Raw genomic sequence first — 13,699 nt, forward strand, 5'->3', positions numbered from 1 at the left:
GACAAATCTGATTGCGATTGAAATAAATATTCTCTAAACATATCAAATTTTTAACATCCAGCATTATTTATGTAAATTTACATCGGTTATACGCCAAGTTAAGTCGAAGAAACTGTGATTTGTATGTGAGGCCTTAAAAACGAAAAATACATCCGCAAAGCATTCGTAGGTTATGAGTAAGATTATAAAAAATTGGAAATTTTCAAAATGAAACTTATAGGTGATGTCATTGACAATGTTTTTATGAAAAAACAAATTCATAATTCGTTTTCTAACTTCATTAAAAATAAATTCTTTATAAATGACTTTTACTGCTATTTTTAATATAATTACTGTTAATTTATGTTGAGCTTAACTAATGTTGTGAGCATTTGTGAGTCTCGAAATTTTTTTTAAAATTCAGGGGAAATTCTCTTGTTTACGATTAGAGAAAGTTCAGGTGCCCCCATCTGCCACCCGCTAAGTTATTCCTCTTATACCTCCCCTGTAAAATCGTAAAAATTCCGAAAATCGGGAGGTACGTTTATATGGGAGCTATACCTAAACTTTGACCTATACTGAACATTTTTTGCAAGGAAGTATGTTGCTCACTCAGAACTCAAAATGCAAAATTACAGCCAAATCGGTTGGAAAATGTGGGTAAAATCGCCAAAATTTCGAAAATCGGGAGGTACGTTTATATGGGGGCTATACCTAAACGTAGACCGATATAGACCATTTCTTGCACGGAGGTATTTGGTACACTCAGAACTCAAAATGCCAAATTACAGCCAAATCAGTTGGAAAATTTCGCTAAAATTGTCAAAATACCGAAAATCTGAGGGTACATTTATAGGGAGCTATACCTAAACGTAGACCTATAGTGAATATTTTTTGCAAGGAGGTAGTTAATCCACTCAAAATGCAAAATAACATGCAAATCGGTTGGTAAATTTGGACAAAATCGTCAAAATACCAAAAATGGGGCGGTACCTTTCTATGGGAGCTATACCCAAATATGGACCTACATCCACTAAAAATGGTTTCCTATCTTTTTGGCCTGTTATAAACCTACGTTTAAAATTTGGAGGCGGTAGCTCGACTAGAACTATTTTTGTCACTTTTCCATACAAGTGGGACCACTGTGCATTGTGTTGTTATGTTATCGGAACAAGGAGTGCTCGCGTTAAGCAATTGGGCTAGTTGAGTGGAATATGCTGTGGCTATCTGTTGTGTTTGCAGCCTATCGATGTCCAACTTCCACGTTGTGTCTGTTCGTGCTTTATTTGCAACGTTTAGACGGGTACGTACCTTTGCTGCAACAAGGTAGTGGTCCGAATCAATGTTTGCGCCTCGGAACGATCGTACATCCAACACGCTGGATGAATGTCTTCCATCTATCACAACATGATCTTTATTAAGTACTTAAAAAATTAATTTTTGGAAAATAATAAAAACATTTTTTAAACAAAATTCAGACTTTTTTTCGTGCAAATAACTTCTAACAATATTGCTTATAACTTTTCGAGGATAAATACTCTAAAACCAATATATAGCATTTCCAAATTAAATGAAACCTTTTTCAAATTTAATGAAACCTTTTCCAAATTAAATGAAACCTTTATTTTTATTTATAGAAATATACAAAATTATATTATTTTTTTATTTTAGTTTAATTTCAAATTTCATCTTAAGTAATATTATTATAAAAGTGTGTTTTTATAACCTACACCACTATGTGGGGAGGGTATTATAAGATGGTTTTGGCCAAAAAGTTTGTAACGCATCGAAATAATGGTCGTAAACCCATACTTATATATACCAGAATGAATGTCTCGACGAGCTGGGTCGATCTGGCGAAATGTTGATGGGCGTGCCGGAGGGGAGGAAGCCTATTGATTCTGGTGATGGTCGGATAATATTTAGGGGTCGGAATGGGCAAAAAAATTTAGTGGATAAAAAGGCAACGTTTTTTTCCAAAGCGAATATCTCAGCTTCTGTATGGGGTATACCAAAAGCAAAACCTGACAATGAGAGTAGAAAATATCCCCTTTCTAATGATGTTAAGTAGGTTCTCGTAGGTGATCAAACAACGAAGATATCACAATAGTCGCAAATAAAACCCAACTTTTCATTTTTGCGATTTTAATTATAATGACGAATATCACAGCTTTGGCTGGGGACTTTCCAAAAGCAAAGCCTGACTATAAAAGTAAAAGATCCCATCTTTACAATGATGCAAACTAGGTCGGCGTAGGTGACCAACTAACGGAGATATCGCAATAGTCGGTAATGCATCCTATTTATCCATTTTTTTTTTTTTTTTTTTTTTTTGGAAATCACGCTACAGGTCGCAATTTTGATCGGATCGTAACGCAATTTTGAGGGTTAATGGGGGTCTCACAGAGGAAGAAGCCTATTGATTTTGGTGATGGTCGGATAATATTTAGGGGTCGGAATGAGCAAAAAATTTATTTGGAGAAAAACTCAAAATTGTATTCCAAAGCAAATATCTCAGCGTCTATAAGGGGTATATAAAAAGAAAAACATGACAAGGAAAGTAGAAAATGTCACCTTTACAACGATGTAACGTAGGTTGTCGTAGGTGGTCAAATAATAATAGATATATCGCAATAATCGGTAATTCATCCCTTTTATCCACTTTTTCTGCAATCACACTACAGGTCGGAATTTTGATCGTATCATCACGAAATTTTCTCACAGAAATAGAAGCATATCGATGTTGGTGATGTCGATAGTAGTCAAATATAAAATTAAATATTAATTATTTTGGTTCAGTTCGCCTTAAGTCATTTGGTATAAAAGCCAGATAGGTGAAAACTTTCGTGTCTCCCTAAAATAAATGTTTTCGAGTGAAAAAATTATGCACTGAGGTTGTGGTGTAGGGTATCACATAGTCGGCCCCGTATCGACTATAACCTTTTCTCACTTGTTATATTCATATATTTATCAACCTCAATTAAAAATATCATGTGTTTCATTGATTTTTGCTTTCATACACTAAAAAACGAACTAGGCCTTGGCACCGTGGTGCAATGGTATGCACACCCGCCTTGCACTTAGAAGGTCGTGTATTCGATTCCCCGGCCAGGCAACGTAAGAAATTTTCAACGGTGGCAAAATACCCCTCAGTAATGTTGGCGACATTTCCTGAGTATTTCAGCCATGTAATACTTATCTACAAGTGGTGTCTTAGACACGCCGTTCGGACTCGGCGATTAACAGTAGGTCCCATATCTTTGAGTTAATGTGAATGGGTGTGCGCTCATTGATATGAGAGAAGTCTCCCTTGTCCCATCTGGGATGTTTGTGGAACAATTATATAAAGGCCTTGGCCTTCAATGAAGTTTAGGCTAAACTAATCTGAAAGAATGTATTTAGGTTAGAAGAACTCAAGCACAGTCACAACAAGGTACAAGAGCCAACATTGTTTTACCTACCGTCAGGGGCAGGGGTTCCATCTATACAGCCGACAAGATCAGAGAATTTCGTTTTTGAATAAAATGATTTTTGTTTTGTCTTTTTTCCTCTTCCGACAACTTCGAAACGATCCAATTTGTCCTCTATAAAGTGGACATCTTCATTCAATACGTTCGACAATGTAGACTGAGCCATGCAGTTGTTGTAATCATTGCCATGCGACTATTGGAAACTTCCCTCCGCAAAAAATTCCAACGCAGCGCACACTTTTAAAAGTGGGGGTATTGCTGTTGATCTGTAACTTACTTTGAAGTCATCCTTTAACGTTTCCACAATGTAAACTATGGAACCCTTTTCAATCGAAAATACTCCTTAAACCTGAAATAATTTACTGATTATACAGATATTTCCAACATGAGCTTCAACTTACAGTGCTTATGGCAATTCCAATGGATTCGACTTGTCCCTCAAATTTCTTCTAATAGATGTCATGTCCTCTAAATTTAGTGGCAATGCATAATCGACCCCTTATGTTGTGAACATTTTTGCGGTAATTCACGAGACTGAAATTTTTAATGGAGTGGGGTTGGAGTCCATATCGAAAGCTGACTACTGATGGGAAGGGAACATAAAAAACCTTTAAGGCCTAGGTACATAAGCTTGCCTGCTTGCCTGCTTACCTTGCTTGCTTCTGATAAAAGAATAAAAAAGAAAAGGGCAAGCCATTTCGAAATTTGTTCGGCCTTCTTTATTCTTTTATTTTTATTATGTCAGAAATGGAGTAGGAAAGCAAGGCAAGCAGGCGAGGCAGCTTATGTACCCAGGGCTTTAGGATGATGAAGCAAAATCAGATGCGCTTGGATTAAATTGCGATTGAATTTAATGGAAACTTTTTTATTTTGTGCTTATATAATACATTTTTTTGTATTCTTGATTTACACAAATAAAAAATGCATTTTATTTATTCTGGGATATTTAGCAATGGCTTGCATTTTTAGACTGATTGAAAACACAATCCGAAGAGTGACTTTAAATTCGGCCCAAAGCACTGCATTAAACGCCGTGATTTGGATCGAAAATGGAGTTAGGATAGGATAGCTATGTGCTGTAGAAGCAAAATGGAGTGCATCCTAGCTGCGCGGTCTCTTGTAAAATTCATAAGTGAATTCATAGGAAAAGATGTAGGCTGACTTCATAAATGCAGTATTTACATTGCAAAAAATGAGAATATCATAAAAAGATGAGGCAACACTGACATTATCAAGAAAGAGACCTGTCCTTTTGCTGCATTCATGAACGCACACATTGCTTTACTTTTTGTAAAATTCCGTTTTTTGAAAATAAATTTATTATATTGAATAATTACCACAAATCCGCCATTTCTAAAAGTTTCTTATGTATTTTCCTGTTTTCTTTGCAAATGTCAGTTGGCATAACAGTACAAAAGAAATGTCAATTGGTGTGCAGTCCACTTGGAAACACTGCACAAATTCGGTAATTGCTGCGCAGTGTAATGTGTCGCGTGACATTTATGAAGTCGCGATGATGTCAATAAAAAGACATGCTGCATTTATATGAAGTCGCGACGTTGTCATTTGACGCATCATACTGTATTTATGAAGTCAGCCGTACTCCAACGGCTCATATGCTGATTAAACTGCATCCATGGATGCAAACTTTCTGCTGGGCTATTACTCGTTTCAAGAAACTCGCTAGTGCGACCAAGGACTTAGTAATGAAACAGTACAAAGGCAATCCGAATGACCATAAGTAAAAACGGCTGCTGTCTATTAGTGTTGTCTTATTTTCCATCATATTTTTTTCTTTTGTTCTCTAGCAATTTATAAGAAGGAACCTAAACATAAAGTGCAAAACTTTCGGACCAGGATGAATGTTTGGACTGGATTCGGATCGATCTGAAATTTTTATCACAGGTAGGGCTTGCCGTGCTTATCACGCCAATATGTATATCATGGGCAGGAAGTCCATACTTCCCGAGATATAGGCTCCGAAAGTTCAAAACCAATGGAATGGTTTTGACGATAAGTTTAGTTTAAAACTTTCATTTTTAATAATATCATTTTTTACTTTATATGTTTACAAACGAAATTATGTATCTAAGGCAAAATTTTATATTCTAGGATGATATCTGACGTCTCTAATTCCATGGGATTTAAAAACTCTTGCGACATTTGGGACAATATCTGTTATATCTTGACAACTGACTTAAGCACTGGTCATGAAAAGCGTGCATACAGTTCAAATACCGCATATTTCCACCATTCATCTCTTCCATACAAATTGCGCAAATTTGATCACCGCTGAAAGAAAAAAAGGATATTTAAAATGGTCTAAGTGATTAGATTCCAGTTTCGGCTTATATTTCCTTTACCAACCCAGGACAGAATATTATGATGATTCCAACGATGTACTTTTGTTGCGAAAATGTATACTTTCCGAGATATAGGCCTCCAAAGTTCCGAAAATTCCCTTGATTACTTGGACAAAAATTACGATTAAAAAATTTGTTCGCGTAGCCGAAATTTGCTCCTGTCCATAGGAGAAAGTCTTAAATCCCCGACCGAAGGCCGGCTACTTAAGAAAACTTACTATTTAAAAGAAGTGTTTGTATTGTTTTCTGCGAAGGGTCGGTAAAGGAAATTTGTTCCCCAGATTTTTTCACTCACTCTACAAATGTATCATTTTTTCGAGAAGACGATCTTAATGGCAAGGCCCGATTTTGACTATATTGAGTAACAACTGCAATTATAGCTGTTAATCCAAACCCTAATATCCAATGCCACACAGCCATTCCAATGGACAACCAATTATAAAATGAAGTAAAATCAAGCGTTGTTTACGGGGAAAAACTGGAAAAGTTAAAAACAAGCTAAAACAAACTTGGATGTAGGCCAGAGGTGGAAGCGAGTCGATTTTCGGTCGGCGGCGCGCCGCCGCTTCTCTTTTTTAAGGTTTTAGCCGCCGCCGATTACGTCGGCTCAAATCGGCTACAAATCGCCGCCGTCAACTCGACTGGAAATGGCGCGCGCCGATATTTTTAATCGATTTAATACTATGTTTACATTTACGAAATCCACTCGATTTCAACTGTCAATTCCATTGCTCAAACGTCAAATGAAATCCAATCGACTTCAGATGAGTTTTCATTTGACGTATACACAAAGGAATTGACAGATGAAATCGAGTGGATTTCGTAAATGTAAACATAGTATAACGGAAAAAACGCTTATTATCATTCTAGTTGTCCATGGCACAAGCATACAGGTACCCGCATCAGCCCAGCTGATGTACTGTAAGCTGTCAAAAAATGTGTGTAATGTGTTTATTAATAACTGCCTAACAAAATTTTGTTGAACAAATTGTGTGAATAGCTTTATTTTTGGAAAACATTTTTGACATTTCACAGTACTGAACTCGTTTTTGTTGTAGTTCTCGGCTGATGCATCTACCTGGTAATTGTGCCATGTAGTTGTCAAAATGCATTATTGTGAATGAAATCACATATGACCTGTTCCTTTACTTTTGAAAATGGTAAAACCGGCAAAAGTAGTAAATGTTGTAAAGTGTTCCCATATGAATTGTATGGTGCCTGAAGTAAAGGAACGCTTTTCGAGTAAAATGTGGTAAAACTTGAAGATTCTTGCGTGTAAAGGAACAGAGCTATACAAAACGTAAATGAGAAATTCACAGTAATGCGTTATTTTTAACAAATTTTGACTTTTATAGTACATTTACGAAATCGAGTGGATTTCAAATGCCAATTCCTTTGTGTATACGTCAAATGAAATCTCAATTGAAATCCATTTCATTTGACGTTAAAGCAATGGAATTGACAGCTGACGTCAAGTGGATTTCGTAAATGTAAACCAAGCATTAGACTGATTTTGAGCAACTGATGTAACACCTGCTTACTCCGCCATGAGCAATAAAACTTATCCGATATAGACGAAAATTTATATATCGTAAAATTTCTTGCAAACATACCACAAGTTTCAAGAGTTCGCAAGGTACCTCATTCACAAAAGTTCAACATTTTCGCTTAAGTAAATTTTAGAGACATATCTAGGATTGCTTTTAAATATTTACAACGGGTCCGTGCGGCTCATATTACGACAATATAATTTTTATCGCGTTTAAGTCCATACTGACTGAGATAATTGCCCTGTATAAATCCAACTTCCACCATTTGTTCCTTTAAAATTTTAAAAGCAATAAAATGTTAAGATTCTTGTATAGTATAACAACAACATCACGAGTATTTACACTCCACGATCTCTCAAAACCACACTTTTCTGTACCACACTTTTTGTACTACAAAGTATGCCAAAATTAGCTGCCATATGAACTGAGCGAGCGAGTCGAAAAACGGGGTCGGCTTCGTTGTCTGATGCAGAGCGCCCGGAGGCGCCCTGCCAATATTGTCGGCGGCGGCTGAATTTCGGCGTATTATGAATATGAATAAAAAACAAATATGCCATCAATTGCTTCGTTCCAGTACTTTTTTAATGATAAAAGTGTCAAAAGCGCAAACTGTCGAAAATGAGTCCAAAGCACATTTTTCCAAAATGTACGGGAACGGATAAATTTGTAAAATCTTTCTAGTTCTGGAACGAAGCTAATAACAAGAAGAGTGAAAGATTTGGTTTGTTCCAGTAGTGCGATTCTCTCGTCGCTTGCTTTGCTTGATTCCCAAATGTCAAATTATAAAGGAATGCCAGAGCCTCCTATAGGGGAACGCAGGCGGATTTGCAAAGAGACTCTGGCATTCCTTTATAATGTGACATTTGGGGAAGCAAGCGACGATCGATTCTGTTCTGGCCTTAACCCATTTTTTGAGTTACCGACAAAAATCGGTAAAATTAAAACGCAAAATTATGAATGAAAAGTTCGAAAAAAGGTTGACAACACTCTTCCTATCGGTATAACTTACGACTAATATTTTTTGGTCGTTAACTTACCGCAAAAATATCGTTAATTAGCGAAATTATAGGCATTTTAATTTTACCGATTTTTGTCGGTATCTAAAAAAAATTAGTTAGAGAATCGCACTACAGAACTGCAAGAATCTACTAATTTTTATTTTTCCGATAACATAAAGGAAAAACTGTTATAATAGTAAAAAATCGTAGGGAACAAGACGGGTTTATTCGCGCACGCCCGATTTTTTTTTTTTTTTTTTTTTTTTTGAAATTTTTACCGCAGGTAGGTCTCGTTGCCCTGATCAGAAAAATGTATATATCGTCTAGATGTAGTCCATACTTCCCGAGATATAGGCCTTCAAAGTTCCGAAAAATGTGTATGTTTATAGCTATGTTATTACTTATCCGACATTCCGATTTTTTTTTGCAATTTTTACCACATGTAGGCCTATATATGGTCTGTTTCTTTTACTTTTAAAGGTGGTAAAACCGGCAAAAGTTGTAATCTGGTTCCATATGAATTGTATGGTGTTTGAAGTGTAATGTAATATATGTAATATATTTCTTTATTTACAAAATTGTTGTGCCTTACATTTTATAACTTACTCTAAGGTTAGTTTGCAAAAAAGAAACAATTGATTTAAATAGGCAATGGTTTTAAGAATAACCGTCTGCCGTTTATGATTGTGAGTTAATATAGTATTATACTGTGTTATATTCTCTTATTAGGAATTCTCTATAATTTAAACAAGTTTTCAAATACATGACCAGCTGTCTCCAGTAATTTGCTTCACGACCGTCCAAAATGTTAATAGTATCTTCTTCTGAAAGTGTTGTAGATTGAAAAAATCTCGTTCTAAATTCTCTGAGGACAGGGCACTCTCCTAAGAAATGTTGCAATGTTTCATCCCGGTTGAGATTGCATAACGTACATTTTGAAGTAAAGGAACGTTTTTCGAGTAAAAAGTTGTAAAACTTGAAGATTCTTGCACGTTAAGGAACAGAGCTATATAGTATTTATATGTATGTTTATACCTTTATATCTTAACCGATATTCCGATTTTTTGAAATTTTTACCACAGGTATGTCTCGTTTCCATAATCATATATATATATATATATATATATATATATATATATATATAAGACTTTCTCCTATGGACAGGTGCAAATCTCGGGAGAAAGAACCAAATTCTCTTTTAAATTATTAAGTTTGTTCTAAATAGCTGCGTTGGCATCAATGTAGAAAAATAGCTAACAATGGGTTGAAGCCCACAAGTTTTTTTATGCTTCCTTTCGATTTCTGCCTTAACCTTACATTTTATAGACATATGCCCAAAGAAAGACTCAAAGAATACTTCACTAGTGTATCATTTTTCGATATATCCACTGCATCTACCTAAAATTGATGCTGACATTTTGAAACCGGAATTTCGGGGTTTTTTGAATTGTTTTAATAATTTGGACGCGCAACAAGATAATATTTAAAGCTCATAACAGGATTATAAAACTCGTGATTTTACGTCGTTTAATGCCTATCTCAGGAGTGTGCTCCTTACAGCATCTTAGTAATTGGAGTCTAAAGGCCAATATTTGATGCCCATCCGCGATCGAATCCACCCACTAAAACCGCGGATATAGATACCTTGAAAATAGGAAAATCAGCAAAAATTTATTTTGACAAATCCGCGTACTAAACCGCGATTTTCTTTAAAAATTTTTACGTAAATGGAATCCTTTATACGCGCTTATAATATTTGCGAAAACGCGAGTCATAAATTACAGAGATTCGCGAGTAATATGGGTTTTTTACCAAAAATAGAATGTGGTGGCACATCCGCGGTTCTTGAAGAATCTGTTTGAAATATGTGTATATAGACGTATTTTTGATGGGTTCTACTGAAACCGGATGCGCATCAAAATCGTATGCAAATTGCGCGATTTTTACCCACTGTAAGGTTTTTTGCATTGTGTGATGCAACTGGCGGCACACTTTGACCACTGAGTGAAACATCGAAATATGCATAGATATTGAAAGAGATTTATTCGCTGTATCCAAAAACAGATGCGCATCAACTGATTTTAACTAATTCGCGAATAATAGACTTTTTAATTTCCAAATTTTTTGAATGATTGTAATTTCAATATTACTCTTAATTTCCTATCCTTATAAGTTATCACAGTAAGCAAATAAGCTTTCACGATGGTAAACCATATTTCTTGATGAAGTTTTAGCAGTACACATTAATTATTGTATGGGATTTTAGCGAAATAGTTGGAGAACTCCCAAATATTTTTTTCTAATTTTTTGAATCAAACAAAAAGATATAAGCTGTGTCTTTTTACGTGATAATTAGTGCTAATCATTACTAATGTTGCAGATTTTGACAGTTGTATAAAGGAAAAGTTTCTGAAAAAATGTTTCAGCAACATTTAGTAAGTAAAAAGACACTCCTATATACATACATATGTATGCAACAATTGCTCTGTTCCAGAACCTGCAAGAAGCTACTACTTTTTACTACGATAACATTTTTTCCTTTATGTTATCGGAAAAAATAGTAAAAATTCGTAGATTATTGCAGTTCTGGAACAGACCAAATATTTTCCAACAATAAGTTTTTCTCTTTTGTTGTTGCTATAATATGCAATTTATGTACCCAATCCACCCAATCCCTATAAATTTGGCATCATATTTTTCTACGCATTGTCTAGATTTCGCATATATTTTTAAATTTATTTTTTGAGGGTTTGTACGGGCTCTGGGACAGGATAATTCGGATTTTCTTCAAATATTTTTTAATATTTGTTGATTTTCCGCGAAAATGATAATAAATTTAATAACTATTTAAATATCTACGAATAGATATGGAATGCTGTTAACGATTTATGCATACATTTTCTCATAACAACAAATAAGATATTTTTAAATATTTTTTCTTTATATGAGAATAAAAACCGCTATAACTTTTGCGCGCATCGTCCAATTTTGTGAACGCGAACAGATTTAAAACCAGAATTTTTTTCTTAACCTCTACTCCAAAAATTGTAGATGTGCTCGCAAAAAATTTTTTTAATTTTTTTCAAATGGAATTGCAAAGGATTTTTGGTTTTCGCCATATATATATTTGGAACTTTGAACGCCAATATCTCGGGAAGTATGGACTTCTCTCTAACGAAGTATATTTTATTTTTGCTAATATTTAATAATTTTCAATGCAATTTACTCTTATTATATTTTTAAATTTTATTATTTATTTTACTATTAAGTTTCATTATTTTCAATTCAATTTATTAGTAGCATATTTCTAAATTTTATTTTTTATTATATTATTAAGTTTTTTGATCTCAGAGTAGTATAATTTCTGTTGTTTTGTGTAACTAGATGGCAAAATGTGCTTTGTTACTATAACGTTAAATAAATAAATAAATAAAAAAAAAAAATAAAATAAAAAGTATATATTTTTATGGTCATGACAACCAGAACTGTCTGTGATAAAAATTTAAAAAAAAAAAACGGAATGTTGGACAAAAAATAAACTAGCTATAAACATACATAAGTATATATATTCGGGACTTTGAACGCTTATATCTCGGGAAATATGGACTTCTCTCTGACGAAATATATGGTAACATGGGGCGCCTTCGCCACTGGGGCGGCTACGCCAGCGCCGATTTTCTCGCAAAATATAAGTGCTAGATAAAATCCGTTAAAAGCAAAATTGTGAGTTTAATGAAGATCTTTCATCTCCCAAAAGTTGGCAGTTGTGTCATAGGTATAATAGCGGACGCACGCGGTTTTGTGTTTTCAGGGTATTGGGAAAAATAATTATGGTTGGTATTTTTTGTGATATCTTCTTTACCTTTTGTGATATCAAAAACACATTTTATACCGTTAGAAGACAACTGCTGAAGAATACAAATCCCAATAATTCGCATGAAAAAAGCAATTGCAAATGTCAATATATTAATATTATGAAATATGTAAGGGGTGGGGCGCCTACGCCATGATAGGGGCGTGGTGGGTTAATGTTAGAAATTTGTCATGTTTAACTTAAATTCTTTATACCATAGATATACCACACTATAATATGAAGTTAAAATCAAATATTATCCTAAACGTATCTTGTTTTAGTTATATTATGATTTTTGTACCTAAATTCAAGGCACCTACTTCAATTAACCGCTAGAACCGGTTACTTTTTGTGAATTTTAAAATAATTTTTGATTATTCAATAGAAAACATGTTCCTTTTGTGCATAATGTTGATATTTAAGGAAGAGGTGTGGTAAATTACAGTTTTAGAGTCCGTTGGAGAATGTTCAATATCGATGGCGAAGCTGCCCCATGGGTGGGGAGGCTTCGCCACTTTTTACACATTTTGTAAATTCTCAAAAATAATATTTTAAAAAGAAAATTATAACCATTTATATATCAAAACTTATAGTCAAGATATGCTAATATTTGTAACAAAAATAATATTTGAAAAAACTTTAACGGTGTCGGTATGAGAACATTTTGAACAAAAACGTGGCTAAGGCGCCCCATGTTACCATATATTTTTGTGGTCATGACAACCAAACCTATCTGTGATAAAAATTTCAAAAAATTAAGTCTGAAAACCCCCACAAAAAAACTATAACTGAATTTCTCATAATTTTCAAAAATATTATGTTGTTTTGTTTTGTTTAATATTTATTTTGAAAATTGTGAGAAATTCAGTTATAGTTCTTTTGTAAGGGGTTTTCAGACTTAAACCACTATAACTTAGCCATTTGTTAACCGATTTAAACAAATAATATTTTGTTTGAAAGATATTATTCGCCCCTTTAAAAGTAAGAAGGATCAATAGAAATTTGTTGTGAGAAAAAGAAGATATGTCCGTTTAAATTTAAAAATGTAAGAAACTCAGATTTTCAATACTTTTACCGTTATTAAAAAATAAAACGAAGTGGCCCAAATGAACTAAGGGCATTTTGGTTGTCCATAGATCCCAACACGATAGAATTTTGCATCAGAACGCTTGAATAATTTTCTGGTCAAATTTTGTAGCACAATGCCATTTATCGACATTTTCCGAAAAGTTTGCAAATTCTCAAGGCCAAAACTGCCTGAAGGAGCGTTCCAATGCTTTTGCGATGTATTGGAGAGCTTTTAATTACTGTCTTGGCTACAATTTTTGTCTTTGTGGTGGATCGAAAATCTCAATGGTTTGGCTGTTATATGCCAAAATATCCAAAAAACGTCAATAAAAAAATTAAAGTCAAAATCGGGAGGCTCGATTTTCACGGTAGATATATGGTCCAGTGGACTTTTTTGCTCAGTTCAATCCCAGGAATC

At 34.3% G+C, this 13,699-nt stretch overlaps 1 long non-coding RNA gene across 1 annotated transcript; it reads right to left on the reverse strand.

The window, feature by feature from the left end:
* Nucleotides 1-1,733: 1,733 nt before the first annotated feature.
* Nucleotides 1,734-6,371, reverse strand: LOC141390315 (uncharacterized). Its single transcript, XR_012409323.1, has 3 exons — nt 6,108-6,371; nt 3,851-5,741; nt 1,734-3,798 (listed from the first exon to the last, which is right to left on the reverse strand). It is a non-coding gene; the product is annotated as an uncharacterized lncRNA (long non-coding RNA).
* Between the last annotated feature and the right edge of the window lie 7,328 nt (nt 6,372-13,699).

This window comes from Musca autumnalis, unplaced genomic scaffold, assembly GCF_047663935.1.
Source record: "Musca autumnalis isolate F117 unplaced genomic scaffold, ASM4766393v1 scaffold_1, whole genome shotgun sequence".
NCBI classification, from domain to species: domain Eukaryota; kingdom Metazoa; phylum Arthropoda; class Insecta; order Diptera; family Muscidae; genus Musca; species Musca autumnalis.